Here is a 22,120-nt window from a genome sequence, read left to right on the forward strand (position 1 = left end):
TCCCAGCTACTCTGGAGGCTGAGGCAGGAGAATAGCGTGAACCCAGGAGGCGGAGCTTGCAGTGAGCTGAGATCCGGCCACTGCACTCCAGCCTGGGCGACAGAGCAAGACTCCGTCTCAAAAAAAAAAAAAAAAAAAAAAAGAGAGATGAGATTTGGGTGGGGACACAGCACAGAGCCAAATCATATCATCATTTAATTAAATTTATATGTTAACACTTATCTTTAGAGTCTAAAGCAAAATTAACTAGCACATCTCCAAATAATCAAACAACTGGACACTGATTGAAAAGAGAATCCTCACATTTGCACTTTAGTTATGTAGTTTTTCTTGCTTTCTCGTGTTGTCATAGTAATACAAATATATGCCTTAAATTGGCTTAAACATTATATGAATGTACTTTTGATATATAAATATTTAACCTAGATGCTTCAATTGCTGGTATCCTCTATTGATGTTTAAACCTTCTTTGTAAAATGTCTTAAATTATAAGGACCTATTAATCTTATATTTATGGAATTCTACTAAGTTTAGTTTTGTTTTCACTCATATTAAGGTAATATGTGTACATCATTTAAAAAGACAAATTGTCAGGGCGCGGTGGCTCACGCCTGTGATCCCAGCACTTTGGGAGGCCGAGGCGGGCGGATCACAAGGTCAGGATATCGAGATCATCCTGGCTAACGCGGTGAAACCCGGTCTCTACTAAAAATACAAAAAACTAACCCGGCTTAGTAGCGGGCCCCTGTAGTCCCAGCTACTCGGAAGGCTGAGGCAGGAGAATGGCGTAACCTGGGAGGCGGAGCTTGTAGTGAGCTGAGATTGCGCCACTGCACCCCAGCCTGGGCGACAGAGTGAGACTCCGTCTAAAAACAAACAAACAAACAAAAGACAAATTACACGTAAGGCTTACAATGAAAACCTGGAACTCTCCTTCCTACCATTCATCTCTTATCCATCTTCACTTCTGCAGCAACAACATTCAAATACTGTTTCAGGCATTTTTTTCTCAATCGTCTGAAAACATATTTAAATCACATGTATTTATTTAGTTATTTTAATTTTAGACATTACTTGCTGTGTTTCTACTATGAAAGAAGACGTTTTTAGCACATTTGCTTTCATACAGATAGCCCCCATATTTTCCCAATTTCTTTCTTTTTTTTTTTTTTTTGAGACGGAGTCTTGCTCTGTCGCCCAGGCTGGAGTGCAGTGGCTGGATCTCAGCTCACTGCAACCTCCGCCTCCTGGGTTCACGCCATTCTCCTGCCTCAACCTCCCAAGTAGCTGGGACTACAGGCGCCCGCCATCTCGCCCGGCTAGTTTTTTTGTATTTTTTAGTAGAGATGGGGTTTCACCGTGTTAGCCAGGATGGTCTCGATCTCCTGACCTCGTGATCCGCCCTTCTCGGCCTCCCAAAGTGCTGGGATTACAGGCTTGAGCCACTGCGCCCAGCCCCAATTTCTTAATGAACCAATATTTTTATTACATTAGTAGGTACTATTTAAATAATTTCAAACCATTTTTAAAAATATTTAACAGATAATTTTTATATCTCAGTGGAGACTAGAAGAGATATAACCTAATTTCACAGAGAAAATCAGAAGGAAGTCTTTGCTCTGGGTCATAGGAGAAATACGACATAGAATTTTAGAAAAGAATGTCTTAATAATACGGTTTATTATAACACTATATGTGAGTGCAATTTGACATCCTTTTCAATGTAGCTATTTGAGCCGATAGTTTTTTTGTTTTGTGAGACAATCTTGCTGTGTTGCCCAGACTAGAGTGCGGTGGTGCAATCAGGGCACTTTGTAGCCGCGATCTTCCAGACTCAAGTGATCCTCTCCCCTCAGCCTCCTTAGTAGCTGGCACTGCAGGCGCAAGCCATCCTGTCTGGCTATTTTTGAATTTTTTGTAGAGACTGGATCTCCCTACGTTGGCCATGCTTCAGCTGATACTCGAGCTTATACGTGAGGTGATGCACTGATTTTCCTTGAGGTAGATGAGCTGATAGGGGCAGGGGAGGGGCAGGGGAGAGGCAGGGCCACAGCAATTTCCCTGCTTTATTGGACTGTGAAACAGGATTACCCAACAGCCAGCTCTCAATGGGAGCCTTGTCACTGGTAATTATTGGACAATGGATAGCTCCTGGCACAAAGTAGTAGTGCAATTATTTAAATTTTCACCTATAATGAACTGTAATGGTATATTGATGAAAGAAAATGTACTAGTGAGTGTAATACATCAGGTGTTAAGAAAAATGAGGGAAATGATAAATGCAAGAACAAGGAAATTTGAGAGCTGTGTCTAGGGGCAACTGTGTTTGGAAAAAGATAATAAAATGCTCTTCTCAAGCAGAATAAGAATATCACATTTTGAGTGTATATTGGGGGAGCAAATATTATGATCTAGTAAAGAACTATAAAATGCAAGAATAATGGTATCCATTAAATCTCTGCTTAATTCATTAAAATGTCTTAAAAGGGCAGATAGATGTTGAAGAAGGATATTAGAATTCCACCAAGTAGTAGCCCTAATCGTAGTGATTAGCATGGCTGCAATTGTGAGGTATGTGCCTATTAATCTATATGAATGCATGCTCTTTTGCATTCTTACCAGAAAGAAGGATCAGAAACAGTTTATATTTACAGTCTCAATCCAAAGGTATGCTGACTCCGTATCGTCTGCCATCATCTAGTCTAAAGATACTAGATAAAATGTTTTACAGAATGTTGTATTGGTTCCTATTCAGCCAGCGGTGTTGGCTTAATAGAGAGATGCAATGGTGAATCTGAGGAGCCAGACCTGGACCTCTTGCCTCAACTCTGAAAAACTCTGAAAGCCATCTCAATTTCAACTCTCACTGTGGGAATGGCTGACTCCCTTGTTGAGTCACCATCACAACTTAGCTTCTTCTACCAAAGTTTGCCTCCACCTCGCTTCTGGGTGTGCGTTTTTAGAGCATTTCCTAATAAATATCCTACACATAAATCTTAGAGTCCTACTCCTGGGGAAGCCAACCTAAAATGACATACAAAATGTATTTATATATTAGCAAAGAGAGTTATAAAATTAAATTAATCACAATATAGATTACAATATCATCAAAAATCAAATTTGTAAAACCCACACTTGTAAAATTCAGATTTGTAGACTACAATATCACCAGAATTCAAATTTATAAAATAATCTAACAAAAAATACACTGAAACAAGAAAAACTATGAAACAGTAATGATTCAAACTTATTTCCAGGTAAAATAAAATATCAAAGATAAATGGATTGGTAGAAAAGGGAGATGTTAAAAAGTGTGGAGGAGATTGAACTAGAGATATTTAGAAATAACAAATAAAATGGAAAGGCTGGCAAGATCTGAGTTTGGGTGAGAAAAATATACTGTAGTTAAGAATTTCATGATGGACAAGTTCCAGATGACAAATTTCTAGCTTCACTCTTTGATAGGCTATTTCTTCTGACTGGTGTTTTCTTTTTTCTTTGATCTCTTAGCTTACTCTTACTTGTTCTTAAAGATTTAGGTTAAAAATTAAGTTAGCATACTACCCTCACACTTGAGTGAACATTTTTACAATCTTCTTCGGTAACATTAAGGAATTCCCTCATTTGTCTCACTATTTGTTGTACATACTTCTATTTATAGCATTTATTTTAATATTTTAATTGTTGTTTATTTCCTTTTACAATGAACCCCAGAAGAGCAAAGACCATGTTGGCTACATTTTTCGATTTCCAAGATTCAACAGAATTCCCAGCAATTATTAGGTGATCAACAGTGATTTGTAAATTAGACAAGAGATTAGTCACACTATTCATTATTTTTGGTTAGTAAAGTTTGAGAAGGAAATGTGCTGAAGAAATAATGTATATACTTATTCAATGGGTTATTTTAAACTGTTAGTTATCTAAAATTATAATATAGATAACCGTGATTTTAATAAGATAATCTGTCATATTAATTTTTGAAAATAAACATAGTAAAAAATGATTCAACCTTTTAGCAAGTGAAACATTATCACTTAATCCCTGTCTATATTTTTAACTTATACATTTTTCTCATGGATATTTTTAATATGGATTTCAGTTTATATTCTTTATTTTAAAATATACACTGTATAAAAAATATTTCTCAAAACACATGTATTATATTTTTATATGGCAAAATTGGAATAAAAACACAAAAGTTTTTACCCTTATAATAGGTTAGGCTTTTTATGCTCATTTGATCTGAATTGTCATTCACACAATTATTCTCCTAGTCAGACTAGATATTAGATCACAGGCAGTTTAGTAGGTATGCTTACAATATAGTCTGTTTATTTTTTTAAGCTATAAAATAACATGAATTTAGTACAATAATAATTTAGAGAAAAATGTAAAGCCCATTCACCCTAAGATAACAGCTGTAAAAGACAGAATTTAAATAAGGTTAAATAATTGATTATTTTATTTAGAAATCATCACTGCCCTTGCACTATGTAATAGCTGAGTCTAAATATAAATGTAAAGATCTAATGAGTAGTTAGCTGGCAGATAAGATCAGATGTGCAAATCAAAACCCATAGTGGCATTTGTTTTGCAAAGCACTGACCTTAGTCTAGAGTTAGAGTTTTGTCTAAAGAAGGAAATTCTGAAATGATTTCTAACGGCATCATGAGACACACAACTTGATGGTATTTCAGTAGCGTAATTAAAGGAATGTACTACTGAACAGCCATAGAATTACCTCCACATTTCTCTACCAATATACATAAAAGAATCTTTTGTTAAAAATATCCTAGTAATTCTAGAATAAAAATGAAATCAAGAATTTCAATATAAGCATATTTAAAACTTGACAAATATTTATTTTGTACAGACAAGGGTCAAGAAATAGACTAAGTAGGATGTGGCCAGAAACAAAGATGAATGACATGTATGTATCTTTGTTCTCAAGGAGTTTGAAATCTAGTGAGAAAGACTGATAACTTATTAATATTTATAACAGAGAATGGGATAAGTATTAGGATACAATGCATCATGGAGACGGAGAGTTTAGGCTCAGCCTAGATACAAATGTGGGCTCTACTGTGTAATCTCTTTAAAATCACTTGCAAATTCTTCTTGAGTATTAGTTTCCAAACAAAGCAAAACAAAACAAACAAAAGAATATTTATAATGCTAACATGAGTTACACTATTATTTAAGTGAATCAGGTTGGTTTATAAAATGTGCTTATCATGAAATCTGGGAATTAGCAAGCACTAAAAATAAATGTTAGCCACCATCATCAATGATACAAACAATGGAGCCTGAGAACACAGGTAAAATGTCAATTATTTCTGAGTATGAGTACTGGGAATACTTAATAGAGGACATACTTTTGAGGTGAGCTTGTAAGCAGGATTTGAATACAGAACAATATGGGAAGAGGTTGTGAAGTACATTCTTGGCTGAGGGATCAAAGACGCGAAGAACATAAAAGTTGAGAAAAATTATAAATAAGGTCATTGTAGTCAAATCATGGAATGAATGTAACTGAAATGAAAGATTAGCTAAGAGGCAAGTTGCAAAACCTCTTGAGAATGGAGGTGAAATAGTTAGGGATGCACATCACAAATAAAAAAAAAGAATTCAGGTTAAGAAAAAACCCAGGAAGATGCTGAAATTACTTTTAAATTTGGAAAATCTATTGAAAGAATAGGCAAATACAATGTAACAATAATCTCCTAACATTTATTTTAATATTTCATTGGCAGGACTATCTTCAACAAAACATGATTAAATTATGACATGGAAATCATGATTTGATGGAGATAGTAGATATTTGTCTTCAGTGTATTTTAACTGTTACATATCCCTTTCATTCATTTCCTAGAACATTGTTTTTGGAAAAATTTATCCTTAAAATATGATTGAGAAAAATAATGTGGTTCTTTTTCAGGTTATTTATGATAAATCATCAATAATTCTGTCATGTGAATTTTAAGAGCTAATTTTAAGAGCTTCGATAAGTAAACCAATTTTTAACCTAAATTTGCAAACTATAGTATTTATTTGAAAAGTGATGCACATAATAACATTTTGATAATAACTCCAAGATATACAAAAAATTATTAAATTTGTTACGTATTACTTTTTGTGTGGGACTCTGGTATACCAATGCTGTTTTGTAAATTCTGGTAATACTTTGCAATAGTTACCAAAGGACCTATTCACTGACAGCTTATAAGCATGACTAAAAATATTATAATTATTTAACTATGAAATGAAAAATATCTGTATATGGTACAGGATAAGGCTTTTTGAACTTGTAAATAATAATTTAAAAGGGAAATGAAATATCCACTTTCACACATTTATTGATTATATAAGAAATGCCTGGCTGGAAAAGGAATGTTAGAGATGCAAGAAATGTGGTTAATCCTTGTCCAGGAACTGGTGGTGTATCTGAAACCTGTAGCTAGAATGACTTCAAGGACATAACCTAGGGGTTGAAGTTTTATGTGGCAATACTCACAATTTAGACAGCCTGAGTGACATAATCTGTGCTCTTACTGGTCTAAGTGCCGTAAATAATTACACAGGTGCAATTGCAAGAGTGCTATAAATTAGAACAACTCTAATTCCTGTAGGTTGAGAATTTTCTGTAGTTACAGAAGGCTCAAAGTACTCATCTCACATGCATTTGAGATCTGGCCAACTAATCACAACAATTTACTCTGGGGCCAAGATTGTCTCCTGACTCCAAGGTAGATTCAGATAAGATCAGATCCAGAGAATGACCTTCCCTAGTTTTTCTTTTCTTTTCTTTTCTTTTTAATTTAAGTTTTGGGATAAATGTGCAGGACGTGCAAGTTTGTTACATAGATATAAATCTGCCATGGTGGTTTGCTGCCCCTATTGACTCCTCCTCTAAGTTCCCTCCCCTCAAGCCCCACCCTCCAACATGCCCTGGTGTGTGTTGTTCCCCACCCTGTGTCCATGTGTTCTCATTGTTCAACTACTACTTATGAGTGAGAACATGTGGTATTTGGTATTTGGTTTTCTGTTCCTGTGTTAGTTTGCTGAGGATGACTGGCTTCCAGCTTCATTCATGTCCCTGCAAAGGACATGATCTCATTTCTTTTCATGGCTGCGTAGTATTCCATGGTGTATATGTACCATATTTTCTTTATCCAGTCTACCATTGATGGGTATTTAGGTTAATTCTATGTCTTCGCTGTGATGAACAGTGCTGCAATGAACATACGCTCACATGTATCTTTATAAGAGAATGATTTATATTCCTTTGGATATATACTCAGTGATGGGATTGCTGGGTCAAATAGTATTTCTGGTTCTAAATCTTTGCGAATTCACAACACTGTCTTCCACAATGGTGAAACTAATTGACATTCCCACCAACAGTGTAAAAGCATTCCTATATCTCCGCAACCTCACCAGCATCTGTTGTTTTTTGACCTTTTAATAATCACCATTCTGACGGGCATGAAATGGTTTCTCATTGTGGTTTTGATTGCATTTCTCTAATGATCAGTGATGTTGAGAAAACTCTCCAAATTATATATTATGGTATATTGTGATGGGACTATCAGGAGTTCATTTACTTATTTATAGTTGTGGAATATTAATGAGAGAAAATAAAATGTGACTATAATCTGGGAAATACAGCTCAAAATGATCATATTTGAAATGGCAGAAGGTGAAATGCAGGTCTTACATGGCAGATGGCAAGAGAGGAAATGAGAACCAAGTCAAAGGGTTTTCCTCTTATAAAACCATCAAATCTTGTGAGACTTATTCCCTATGATGAGAACAGTATGGGGGAAACTGTCCCCATGATTGAATGATTTCTCACCACGTCCCTTCCACAACATGTGGGAATTATGGGAGCTCCAATTCAAGATGAGATTTGGATGTGGACACAGTCAAACCATATCACAGGCTAATTAGAAGACTGAGACCTAATCTTAAACTATAGAAAGCTTCTACCTCCACATTTTATCACTACCTGCAGTTTCTTCTACCCAATAAAGTATGTCCCCGTTTCAATGAAAAATTACAAGATATAGTAGAAAACACACACACACACACACACACACACACACACACACACAGACAATATGAGAAGACAGAGCAAGCAAGCATCAGAACCAGAACCAGATGTTTCAGAGATGTTGGAAGTAACAGAGTGTGAATTTAAAACAACTACAATTAATATGGTAAAGGCTCTAGTGAAAAAATTAGACACTATACAGGAACAGATGGATAATGTGGGAAGACAGCTGGAAATTCTAAGAAGGAACCAAAAATAAATTCTGAAGGTAAAAAACAATGAAGAATGCATTTTATGAGTTCCTTAGTAGACAGAACATAACTGAAAAAAATCTTTGAGTTTGAAAGTATGTCAATAACAGCCTCCCAAACTGAAAAATGGAGAAAAAAAAAAAAAAGAGAGAAAAACAAAAGAAGCATCAGAACAGAATATTGAAGACCTGTGGGAAAGCTACAAAAAGTGTGACGTGCATGTAATAGAAATACCAGAAACAGAAGCAAGATAGAAAAGAACAGAAGACATATTTGAAGCAATAATAACAGAATTCTCTCAAATTAATATCAGACATCAAACCACAGACCTAAGAAGCTCAGAGAACACCAACTAGGTTAAACACTGAAAGAACTGCAAGTAGGTTTATCATATTTAAACTGCATAAAATCAAATGTAAAGAAAATAATCTTGATAGAAGCCAGAGGAAAAAGAAAACACTTTACTTATACAGAAACAAGGATAAGAATTACAATAGACTTCTCAGAAACCATAAAAGCAAGAAGAGAGAAGAGTGACATGTTTTAAATGTTGACAGAAAACACACACACACACATCAAGCTATAATTCTGTATCATGCAAAATTACCCTTCAAAAGTGGGTACCCTCAGACAAACAAATTTTGAGAGAATTTGTTTCCAGTAGACTTGCTTTGAAAGAGATGTTAAAAGCTTTTTTTTTTTTTTTTTCTTTGAGAGAGAAAATGATAAAGTTCAGAAAGTGGACTTTTTTTAAAGAAAAAAAAGAATGTTAGAGAAAGAATAAGTGAAGATAAGATTTAAAAAGTTTTCTTCTTCTAAATTGTGAAACTGGATCATAGCCAAATTTAATTTAACATTTAACATTTTGTTCAGAAAATAAAAAAGGAAATACCAATTTTAGTAGAGGAGATTTCTCCTGCTTTACACAAAGTATTGCTCTTAGAGATAGCATGAGAGAATAGTTAGTGATTTGCTCTTCTCTGTTTCAATACCATCTTTTTTTTTTTTTTTTTTTGAGACAACCTCGTTCTGTCGCCCAGGCTTGGGTGGGTGGGGTGCAGAGTGGCGCAATCTTGGTTCACTGCAACCTCCGCCTCCCAGGTTCAAATGATTGTCATGCCTCAGCCACATGAGTAGCTGTGATTACAGGCATGTACCACCATGCTCGGCTAACTTTTGTATTTTTAGTAAAGACAAGGTTTCACCACGTTGCCCAGGCTGGTCTTTAACTCCTGGCCTCAAGTGATCCAACCACCTCGGCTTCCCAGAGTGTTGGAATTACAGGCACGTGCTACCCTGCCCAGCTGAATACCATGATATCTTTGAGAGTGTGAGTATCTGACAGTTCTTGATGTGATTCCAATGCTTAAAGGGTAATCTTTTACAATTCACTTCTCACATTAATTCTGATTTTAGAACTCAGTCTTCAAGCAAGATGCAACTGGACTATGTAATTTATAAAATATTCAATATTAATTTTGTTTTTTCATAGTATCCATTCAATTTTATATAACTTCCAAAAATACGCTCCTTTTTTTTTTTTTTTAAATGATATTTAAGTCAAGCTCCTTGTGGACAGAAATGGTTTCTTGTTCACTCTTGCATAATTACTACTTACACAGTGCTTGACACATAGTAGGTGTTCAATAAATGTTTGCTGAACAAGTTATATGGCTGCCAGCAGTTGCATTAACTTTGCTTTTTCTTAGTAGATACCTTAAAGTTTACAATATACATTTGCAATTAGTCCACCTCCACTTTCAAATAGCACTATAGTATTTCACAACTGTAGTATTTTTTTTTTTTTTTTTTTTTTTTTTGTGACGGAGTCTCGCTCTGTCGCCCAGGCTGGAGTGCAGTGGCCGGATCTCAGCTGACTACAAGCTCCGCCTCCCAGGTTTACGCCATTCTCCTGCCTCAGCCTCCCGAGAAGCTGGGACTACAGGCGCCCGCCACCTCGCCCAGCTAGTTTTTTGTTTTGTTTTGTTTTGTTTTAGTAGAGACGGGGTTTCACCGCATTAGCCAGGATGGTCTGGATCTCCTGACCTCGTGATCCGCCCGTCTCGGCCTCCCAAAGTGCTGGGATGAGCCACCGCGCCTGGCCCAAAATATTCTTAATATCTTCCTCCTGCCTCTTGTTTCATTGTCTTATTCATTCTACTTATCAATAAACTATGTTGCTGGAATACATCGTTGTTATTATTTTGAACAAATCATTATCTATTAGGTCAACTATGAATAAGAAAAAAGTGAAGTAAAAAAGTGAATGAAAATGCATAGAAAAAATGCATAAAAACAGTAACAAAAATGGTAGATATTAATCTGACTATACCAATGATTTAGTTTCAACATTTGTCTCCTCGAAATCTCATGTTAAAATCTGAACCCCACAGTTGGAGGTGGGGCCTAGTGGGAGGTGTTTGGGTACAGGGCAGATCCTTCATGAATGCCTTGTGTCATTCTCATTCTCATGAGATTCAGTGAGTTCTCATTCTTAGTTCCTGCAATATCTGGTCGTTAAAAAGAGTCTGGCACCTCTCTCCCATTTCTCTTTCCTCCTTTCTTACCATGTGAGACCTACTCCCCTTCCCCTTCCACCATGAATGGAAGCTTCCGGAAGCCCTCATCAGAAGCAGGTGTTAGCATACACCATGCTTCTTGTACAGCCTGCATAACCATGATACAAATAAACATCTTTTCTCTATAAATCATTTAGTCTCAGGTATTTCTTTATAGCAATGCAAACAGACTAAGACAACCAATCAATAACTATTTTAAACATGAATGGTCTAAATACACCAATTAAAAGGCAGAGATTGCCAAGCTAGACTGAAAAAAAAAAATAACAAGAATGTCTTGTTTATAAGAAACCCACTTTAAATACAAAGAATCATATAAATCCAAAGTAAAGGGACGAGAAAGATATATTATGCTAACATTAATCAAAATAAAGAGGAGAAACTACATTAATTTCAGACAGAGCAGTCTTCAGAGTAAGGAATATTATCAGCAATAAAATGGGGAATTTCATAATGATAAAGTGGTCAAATCTCTAAGAAGACATGACAATCCTTAATGTGTTTGCACCTAATAACAGAGCATCAAAACAGATGAAGCGAAAACTCATCAAACTGCAAAGGGAAACAGATGAACTTACTATTACATGTGGATACTTTAATACCTTTCTTTCAAAAGTAAACAGATCTAGCAGGCAGAAAATCAATAAGGACGTAGTTGAACTCAACGGTACCATTAATCAACAGGGTATCAGATACATCCATTGATAACTTCATCCAATCACAGCAGAACACATTCTTCTCAAGCTCACATGGAACATTCACTATGATAGACCACATTTCAGACCATAAAATTGCACCTGAACAAATTTGAATAAATAAAAATTTTATAATGTCTGCTCTAAGCCCACAATGAAGTTAAGGTAGAAATCAATAACAGAATAATAGTTTAAAAAATACCAAAATACTTGGAGATTTAAAAATATACCTCTAAAAAACACATGGGTCAAAGAATATTAGATAAATTTTAAAACATATTAATCTATAGGAGAGTGAAAATACAACTTACCAAATGTGAGAGGCAGTGAAAGCAGTGCTTACATGAAAATTTATAGTGTTGAATGCATATATTAGAAAAGAAAAAATATCTAAAATCAATAATATAAATGTTCACCTTAGAAAACTAGTAAAAGAAGAAAAAAGTAAATCCAAAGTAAGCATAAGGACAAAAATAATAAAAATCAGACCAGAAATAAATGAAACTGAAAAGAAGAAATCAAAAGAGAAAATTAACAAAACCAAATGGTGGTTTTTTGAAAAGATCAATAAAATTGATGACCCTTTAGCTATGCTAACAGAAAAAGAGAGAAAACACAAATTACTAATATCATCTCTACAAATTCCATGCAAATTAAAAGAATAATAAATAAACACTATGGAGAACTCTATGTCTACACATTTTATCACCCAGATAAAATGAACCAATTAATTGAAAGACATAATCTGCCAAAACTCACAGAAAAAGTAGACAAACTGAATAGGCTTATACCTTTTAAATAAATTGAGTTAATAATTAAGTTTCCTAAAACAGGCCCAGAGGTATTTAATGATTAATTCTACAAAGCATTTAGGGAAGAAATTATCCCAATTCTCTACTATTTCTTCCAGAAAATGAAAGGTGAGAAAATACTTTCTCATTTTATGAGTTCAGCATTTCCCTAATACCAACATCAGGTAAAGATATTACAAGAAAAGAAGGCTGCAAACCAGTGTCTCTCATGATCATAGATACAAAAATCCTCAGCAAATTATGAGTAAACCACATCCAATAATGTATAAAAGAAATTAAACATCACAGTCAGTGAGATTTGTTCAGGTATGCAGGATTGGTTCAACATTTGGATATCTATTAATATAATCCATCACAACAACAGGCTAAAGAGGAAAATTACATGATCATATAAATAGATGCAGAAAAATCATTTGACAAAATTCAGTACCTATTCATGATAAAAACTCTAAGCAAACTAGGATAAAAGAGAATTTATTTAACTTAATAAAGAGTATTTACAAAAAACCTTGCAACTGACCTCATATTTAACGGTGAGAAATGAAAAGCTTCTCCACTAAGATCAGGGACACTTTACTGGAAGTCCTAGCTAATGCAATAACACAGAAAGGAAAATAAAAAGTGTGCAGTTTTGTGAGGATGAAATAAAACTGTTTTTCTTGACAGATGACATGATTGCCTATGTAGAAAATCTACAGTCAAAGATCTCCTGGAACTAGCAAAGTTAAGAAATGCAAGGTTAATATGTAAAAGTTAAGCACTTTTTTATGACAGCAATAAACAAGCAGAATTTGAAATAAAAAACACGGTACTGGCCGGGCGCGGTGGCTCAAGCCTGTAATCCCAGCACTTTGGGAGGCCGAGGCGGGCGGATCACAAGGTCAGGAGATCGAGACCACGGTGAAACCCCGTCTCTACTAAAAATACAAAAAATAAGCCGGGCGCGGTGGCGGGCGCCTGTAGTCCCAGCTACTCAGGAGGCTGAGCCAGGAGAATGGCGTGAACCCGGGAGGCGGAGCTTGCAGTGAGCCGAGATCTTGCCACTGCACTCTAGCCTGGGCGACAGAGCAAGACTCTGTCTCAAAAACAAACAAACAAACAAACAAAAAACACAGTACTATTTACATTAGCACCCAAAACCATAATATATCTAGGTATAAATCTAACAAAATGTATGTAAGATCTATATTTTAAAAACTATAAAGCTTTGATGAGTGACATTTTAAAACAGAAGTAAGTAAATAAATAAATGGAGAGATATTACATGTTCGTGGATGGGAAGACTCAGTATTCTTAAGTTGTTAGTTCTTCCCAAATTGATACATAAAGTCAATGCAATCCCATGTAAATATCAAGGAGTTATTTTATATATATAGAAAAGCTATTTCTAAAATTAGTATGGAGAGTCAAAAGACCCAGAATAGTCAACACATATTGAAGGAGAAAAACAATGTTGGAATATGGATAATATCCAACATCAAGACTTACTATAAAGCTATGGTAATCAAGGTAATTATATTGGTAAAATAATAAACAGATAAAGCAAACATAATAGACAGCCCAGAAATAGACCCACATAAATATAGTCAACTAATCTTTGACAAATGACAAAACATAGTCTTTTCAACAAATAGTTCTGGAAGAGAACTAGGATAGCTGAAAACAAATAATTCAACAAAATATATAAGTTTAGACACAGACCCTACATTCTTCACCAAAATTAACTTCAAATGGGTCATAAACCTAATTGTCAAATGCCAAACTACAAAACTCCTAGAAGATAACATAGGAGAAAAATCTAGATGGCCTTGGATATGGCAATGACTTTTAAAATAAAATCCCAAAGTCATGTTCCATAAAATACATAACCAATAAGCTGAACTTTACTAAAATTAAAAATTTATCTGTGAAAGATACTTTCAAAAACATAAAAAGACAAGACACAGAACGGGAGAAAATATTTGCCAAAGATGTATCTGTTTAAGAGCTGTTATCGAAAATAAAAAAAGAACTCTTAAAACTTGACAATTAGAAAATGAGCAACCTGAAAAATGAGCAAAAGACCTAGGCAGACACCTCACCAAAGAATATATACAGATGGCAAGTAAGCATATGAAAAGATGTTCCACATAATGTGTCATTAGCGAAGGCAAAATGAAACAATGAGATGCCACTACAGGCTGATTAGGATTAGGATGGCCAAAATCCAAAACAGTGACATCAAAAGGTGGTGGAGAGGTTGACAAAGAGGACCTCTCACTGATTTCTGGTGATAATGTCAAATGGTAGAGCCACTTTGGAAGACAATTTGGCAGTTTCTTGCAAAACGAAACTTACTTTTACCACATAATACAACAGTTTTGCTTCTTACTATTTACCCAAATGAATTGAAAAATTATGTCCATACAAAAACAAATACACTGGTGTTAATAGCGGACTTATTCACAATTGCCAAACTTGGAAGGGACCATAATGTCCTTCAGTGGTTGAAAAGATAAATGAACTGTGGTATATCCAGATAATGGAATATCACTGAGTACTAAAAAGAATGAGCTATCAAGCCATGAAAGGAGTGATAGTCATGAAAAAAAAAAAAAAAAAAACATAGAGGAAACTTAAATGCATATTACTGGGTGAAAGAAGCCAATATGAAAAGGCTATATACTTATGATTAAAACTATATGACATTCTGGAAAAGGTAAAACTGTGGAGACAACAACATCAGTGGTTGGCAGTAGTGGGGAAAAAGGGATGAATAGGGAGAACACAGATGATTTTGAGGGTAGTGAAACTATTTTGTGTAACACTTTAATTGTGGATACATATTATACATTTGTGTAAACCTATAAAATGTACAACACCAAGAGTGTACCCTAATGAAAAGTGATATCGCTTTGAGTGATAATGAACCATCACAGAAAGTTCATTGCTTTTAGCAAACTTATCATTGTGGTATTATGGATACTGGGGTTAGTGTGTGTGTGGAAGTAGGAACATAAGGGAGCTCTGTGTACTTGCTGTTCAATTTTGCTGTGAACCTTAAATTGATCTAAAAATAATGCCTATTCAATCCTGCTGTAAAATGAAATAAAAACTTTTCTAAAGTGTTTAATAACGGTGGTTCCCATGACAGACCTATAATTGCAAAAAAGGTCTGGCTAATTTTTCTGCCAGTATACTTTCATAACTCAGCTCCAGACCACAGAAAGGCAATAACTTCATTTCCATTGTACTTCTAATTACAGTTTGATTTGAGTTCTTTATGTTTTGTATGATATTATTGATGATCTAGTTGAAAATAAAACTAATGTAGACATGTAAAGTCATGTTACATTTTGTGGTCTACATTGCTTATGTGTTAAAATTATAGTTTTAAACATTAACTTATTAATGTTATTTTTATTTGTAAATATTGTCAGTGCTTTTTTATAACATAAATACTGATTTTAAGTATGTGAAGAAATAGCAACTTGACATTAATGTCTTCACCTTTCTGTCCCCTATTTTTATGCAAATACTAAATTTATTATTCAGTTGCAACTGATTTTTAAAATATACATGTATTGCTTTATTAAGCCATTTAAACACAAACAGAAAATCTTTCTTTAAAGTGTGAAAATCCGGGTGCCCCCTCGCTGGCTTTTCCTTGGCCGGGCGCGGTGGCTCAAGCCTGTAATCCCAGCACTTTGGGAGGCCGAGACGGGCGGATCACGAGGTCAGAAGATCGAGACCATCCTGGCTAACACGGTGAAACCCCGTCTCTACTAAAAAATACAAAAATCTAGCCGGGCTAGGTGGCGGTGGCGGGCGCCTGTAGTCCCAGCTACTCTGGAGGCTGAGGCAGGAGAATGGCGTAAACCCGGGAGGCGGAGCTTGCAGTGAGCTGAGATCTGGCCACTGCACTCCAGCCTGGGTGACAGAGCGAGACTCCGTCTCAACAAATAAATAAATAAATAAATAAATAAATAAATAAATAAATAAAGTGTGAAAATTTCTGAAAATTTTAAAATAAAGTTCATGAAAATGTATATTGAAAATTAGATTAACAGTCCATGAATCTTTACTCTTGCATTAATTATACAAAAAAAAAGTACACTGGGTAATTTGGGAATGTACCAGTAAATTTAAGTTTGATTTTTCAAGAATTTCATTAATAGTTATTGTATTAGTCAAGGTTGTCTTAGAGGGAGAGAACTAATAGGAGATATATATCTATATAAAGGGAGTTTATTATGTATTAATTTACGTGTTCACAAGGTCCCATAATAGGCTGTCTGCAAGCTGAGAAGCAAGGAAAGCCAGTCTGAGTCCCAAAACAGAAGAACGTGGAGTCCCATGTTTGAGGGAAGGAAGCATCCAGCACTGGAGACAGGTGTAGACTGGGAGGCTAGGCCCATCTCTCCTTTTCACGTTTTTCTGCCTGCTTTATATTTGCTGAAAGCTGATTAGATTGTGCCCACCAGATTAAGGGTAGATCTGCCTTCCCCAGCCCACTGACTCAAATGTTAATCCCTTTTGGCAACACCCACACAGACACGCCCAGGATAAATAGTTGGTATCCCTCAATCCAATCAAGTTGACACTCAGTATTAACCATCATGGTTATTCAGTCCTTTCATGTCATAGAATTGTATATCTTAAATAAGCATATTTTAAAGAAGTATAATCCTCAAAATAGCGCATCAGATCACCTTTCATTTTGAGCAGTTTGACCATGCATAAGTGATGTGCTCATAGCACTATTTTACTGTTGGCAGCCATGGAAGTTGCACCAAGAACCTTGAAGACAAACAATCCAACTATTACAACTCTAAAAGCATTTAAAGTGTACAATAAAACGGACTCTCAAGCATAAATTAGAAAAACCAAACAAAACTATAGTCTTTGAATTTGGCAGTCTTTCAATGTGGAAATGCTTTGACACTTCCAAATTTAGTGTGAGTGTCACTGAATGGCAGTGAATATAAAAATGAAACTAGGAAACCATACACCCTAATGCTTAAAATAACCCCAAACCTTAAACCATATCTGACCGGTAAAACTAGGAATGTTACAACAAATAAAGGAAAATACTTAATAGTGTGTTTTAAAATATAAATCCTGAATTTCTTGGCTAGCAGAAGTTCTTTAATTAGGAATTTGCTTAATATTATTCTTTTATATTATCATGCCTCTTTCTCAGATCTTCTTTAAATTTCTTTCATTTACTATTTTCACATTCAGATTTATCTTGTAATTTTATCAGTGAATGAAACATAGTCAGGCACTGGGATCCTACTGCTAAAATATATTCTCAATCTTCTGTAAGTCCAGAGAGATGTTTCTAAGCTCTTCAAGGAAAACTTTTATAAGATTCCAAGGTATTATGTATACATAAAATTATTCTCTTTTTGTTGTGCTTGAGGCACATAGCAATAGTCTGATCCAACTATTTGTTAAGGTTTGATTTTTAGAATACTTAGTGTTGAAAGAATTCCCATCGGAACTTAATTCACAAAAGGAGATTTTTAGTCTGGGGAGCAAATATGTAAGTATAGTAGAAACCATGAACAGGAAGGAAAATGGTCTGAGACAAATGGGGAGGGTCCCGAGTAGGGATTGAATAGCTAATTGAAGAACCAATTAACTAAAATACAAAACGAAGATAATCACTACAGCAGTTGAACCTCATAATTGACTTGGTTGAAAATATTTACACAAATAAATCAAAAGTACCTTTCATTTATTAGCCAGGCATCTTCCATAGTTTATTAAATATGTAGACACAATCATCTTCACAAGTGAATTCAGTATTTAAGAATAAAAACAGGAGCACTATCTTGTTTATAAATAACCTTCCAATAATATGACTTGATGCTCACTTGTCACTCATTTATCTGATTTGGACTTTGGGCTTGGGAGTGTGCAATAATTAAATCTTTGGATTACACAGTGTTCAATTAAGATTGTATCTACAACACTAAATATCTGTAATTTCTATAACCTGTACATATATGATATAAATAATTATGTATTTATATTGTGTTAATATAACTTAATAAATGTAATTTTATATAATTATATATCAAATATGTATGAATATATAATATTTATATAACCATATCCATATGATTATTTATATAATTAATCTACAGGCTGTGCTGTAAACACTGAGGTAATGTACATACATGAAAAACAAAGTAAAAGAGAGAATTAAAGCCAGGTACTGAATAGTGTGGAGGAAAGGGAGTTTATGGAGTAGAAGTGATCTTTAAATAGAAAACTCGATTTCTCAAATTCAACTTTCTAATATTTTCATCCATAACCCCTATTAAGCAGTTAAATTCCACTGATAAAATCTTGCCATGTAGTTAATCTTTGAACTTTGTGCCAGTGTTTTCAATAAATCTGTCCCTTTGAGTACATAGAGTAGAAAAACATGCAAAAATCACCTGCATATTAATCACACTTTCTTTCTTTTTTTTTCCATTGCTCATTTTATTTCAATAGCCAACTGTCCTCAGAGAAGAAACTGTTCATGTCACAGGCGATCAGAGGCACCATTCTATTCCCTAGGGACTGCATCAGTGCTTATGAACAGCCTACTTTTTAAAGTTGGCAATCACTATAAAAACATCAAATAGTCAAACTAATAAAATTTTTTAAAACCAATGCCCATAATGGCTGAAACTTTATGGAGGGGGAATGAAGTAGCCCCAGCAGCCAGGATGCTTGCTAGTAAAATCCCTTAGAGAAGGGGCAAGGGGCTGTGGCCAGGAAGATGTAGGAGACAGAGCAGCAAGGCAGGACGCTGCAGAACCTGCTGTCAACGACCCTGGTCCTGGCTGCTGGCTCCAGCCACCTGGATGAACTGGAATCTCGATGTCTGTGGTGCCCCCAGCACCCTGGAGGACCAGGCAAAGGCAGCAGAAGGCTGAAATAGATGATGCCTTCTATCCTGGAGTGGGGCCTGAGGAAATCAAATGTTGCCTCTGGGGCTTGTTCCAATAAATGGCAGTGCAACCCAAGGACAGTTAAATTCATTCCTAAATGGGAGCTTCTCCCAGCGCCCACTCTTCAGAGCCCTGGTCCTCCCCCGGTAATAATTTCCTCCATACTCCTCTCCAACTGTACATCGCACAACTGAAACTTAGAAATCGCCCTCCTTCCTCCTATATTGAACTGGGAATCAGTTGCCATCTATGCTATCAACCTTCCTCCCTCCCTACACATCACTGAATGAAGACAAGAAAACTGTTGCTGTCGCCCCCCAGTGCCCTACTCTGCTGGCCCGGAGGGCGGGCCTGGGGCCTAGTCCGACTGCTCCTGAGACGATGGCTGGCTGGGCTCACCCGGTGGCACCTCTGCATCCTGATCATCAGTGTTCTCCTTATCAGTATCAAACAGGACGGTCAGTGAGAAAGATGACGGAGGTGGTGGTGGTGGTGGGGCGGGGAGGAAGTGGAGCGCAGAGAGGTAGCCTGGCGGGAGGAAATGGGGCTGTGGTGGAAGCGGTGGAAGGGGCGGCAATGGCGGCGGCGGCAGGTAGTAGCTTGGCTGGAGGTCTCCCACTGGTTCTGATGCCAAGCCTCCGCCTTGGTACTGGCTGCGGGACACATGCCGGAAGCCCTGCTGCAGGGGGACGCCAGGAGGGGAGTCCAGGTAGCCCAGCGGGAACGGGCAGTAGGGGTGCATGCTGGAGCCGCCAGGGTACTCAGGGCCCAGTGCACGGTCCGGGTTGATGCTCACAGGGCGCCCAAAGTCGGTGAACGGCGGGCCAGGCACGGGCCGCAGCGGCCTGCGCAGGTCCAGGGGGCCGGGGTAGCCACTGCCTGTGGCCTCCGCCCCAAAAGGGGGTCCCGCAAGGCTGGGCATCGCCACGGCGGCTCTCTCGCTCGGCTCCACGTGGCCGCGGCCGCCCAGAACCGGCTGGAAGGCGCTCGGGCCGGGACTCTGGCCCCGCGAGGGCCGCTCGAAGAAGCAGGCGGCCCTCGGGTCCCGGCTCGGCGTCTCCGGAGGGAGTCTCCGGAGGCAGAGGGCGGAGGCTCGCGCCCGGGAGGGGGGCGGGGGCGGGGGCGGCCGCGGCCTGCGAGGCCTGCTCTGGACCTTGCGCACCCAGGGCCGCCTCCTGCTCCTCCTCGGCGGCCTGAGTCTTGAGCACCTTCTGCGCGGCCATGATCTTCTGGCGCTCGGAGATCAGGTAGCACTTCTCGCAGAGGCACTGCTTCCAGCTGGCCCTTGACGGGCACCAGGAAGCCATGGTTCCTGCATCTCGAGCACTTGGGGGTGCGCACCATCTTGTCGGCCATTGGCAGGGTCAGCCTTCCTAGCACAACCACCACCTCTGGGAGTTGCAGAACAAGTCTAATCACACTTTCAAAATCACTGTGTGATACAACCTTGCCTTTTTTTGTGTATCAAATATAAACCATGGCTGTGTTACAACTTTGTGAGATTCCTCATCATTGTAGTGACATACCTATATTATTATTGTCTTCCTAATCATTACTTCAACAATGTTTTATTTTGCATCCTTGAAGCAAGAGTAGAAGTTAATAATCCTTACCAGCTTGAAACCAAGCAGATAAAGAAATATAGTTTTATATTGTGATATAAATTTGAAAACTTAAAACTCTCAAAGTTCATGAAAAATAAAACTTTTCATATACAATTCATTTGAAAAAATCACTATAATAAATTATTGTAAAAATGTTACCACATATTTATAATGTTAGTAAAGATTTTATTGTTTTCCACAGATCTATTTTTTATTTTAATTTAATTTAATTTAATTTTTTTTTGCTTTTTTTGAGAAGGAGTTTAGCTCTATCACTCAGACTGGAGTGCAGTGGCATGGTCTTGGCTCACTGCAGCCTCCACCTCCTGGGTTCAAACGATTCTCCTGCCTCAGCCTCCCAAGTAGCTGGGATTACAGGTGTACACCACCACGCCCAGATAACTTTTGTATTTTTAGTAGAGATGGGGTTTCACCATGTTGGCCAGGCTGGTCTTGAACTCCTAACCTAGTGATCTGCCTGCCTCAGGCTTATCAGACACATGGTTTGTAAATATTTTCTCTCCACCTGTGGGTTGTACCTTCACTCTGTTAATTGTGTGTTTTTCCTTTTTTTTTTCTGCTGTGCAAATGCTTTTTAGTTTAATATGATCCTTTTGTCTATTTTTGCTTTCGCTATCTGTGCTTTAGGGTTCTAATCAAGAAATTGTTGTTCAGACTAATGCTGTTGAGCTTTTCCTTATGTTTTCCTATCATAGCTTTACAGGTTTAAGTCTTATGTGTAAGGTTTTAAATCCATTTTTGAGTTGATTTTTGTATATGGTGTAAGAAAAGAGTACAATTTTATTGTTCTGCATGTGGATATCCAGTTTTCTCAACGCCATTTGTTGAAGAGATTGTCCTTTCCCCATTGTGTGTTCTTGACATATTTGTTGACCATCAGTTGACCATAAATGTAATTATTTTTAGGTTTTTTGTTCTGTTCCATTGGTTGATGTCTATGTTTTTGCATTAATATCATACCGTTCATACCATTTTGATTACAATAGCTCTGTAATATATCTTGAAATCAGATTATATTATGCCTCTAGCATTGATCTTTTTGTTCAAAATTGTTCGTGCTTCTTGGAGTTTTCTCTGACTCTATAAGAATTTGAAGATTTCTTTTCTATCTCTGTGAAAAATGACATTGGAATTTTGAAAGAAATTGCATTGACTCTTTAGATCAGTTTT

The 22,120-nt window shown here is 36.8% G+C and overlaps 1 pseudogene across 1 annotated transcript; it reads right to left on the reverse strand.

Annotated features, from left to right (window-relative positions):
* Positions 1–18,849: 18,849 nt before the first annotated feature.
* LOC111520965 lies at positions 18,850–20,681 on the reverse strand (annotated as a pseudogene). The gene has a single exon (XR_002724816.2). The product of XR_002724816.2 is annotated as a doublesex- and mab-3-related transcription factor B1 pseudogene (transcript).
* Between the last annotated feature and the right edge of the window lie 1,439 nt (positions 20,682–22,120).

This window comes from Piliocolobus tephrosceles, chromosome 7 (genome assembly GCF_002776525.5).
Source record: "Piliocolobus tephrosceles isolate RC106 chromosome 7, ASM277652v3, whole genome shotgun sequence".
NCBI classification, from domain to species: Eukaryota; Metazoa; Chordata; class Mammalia; order Primates; family Cercopithecidae; genus Piliocolobus; species Piliocolobus tephrosceles.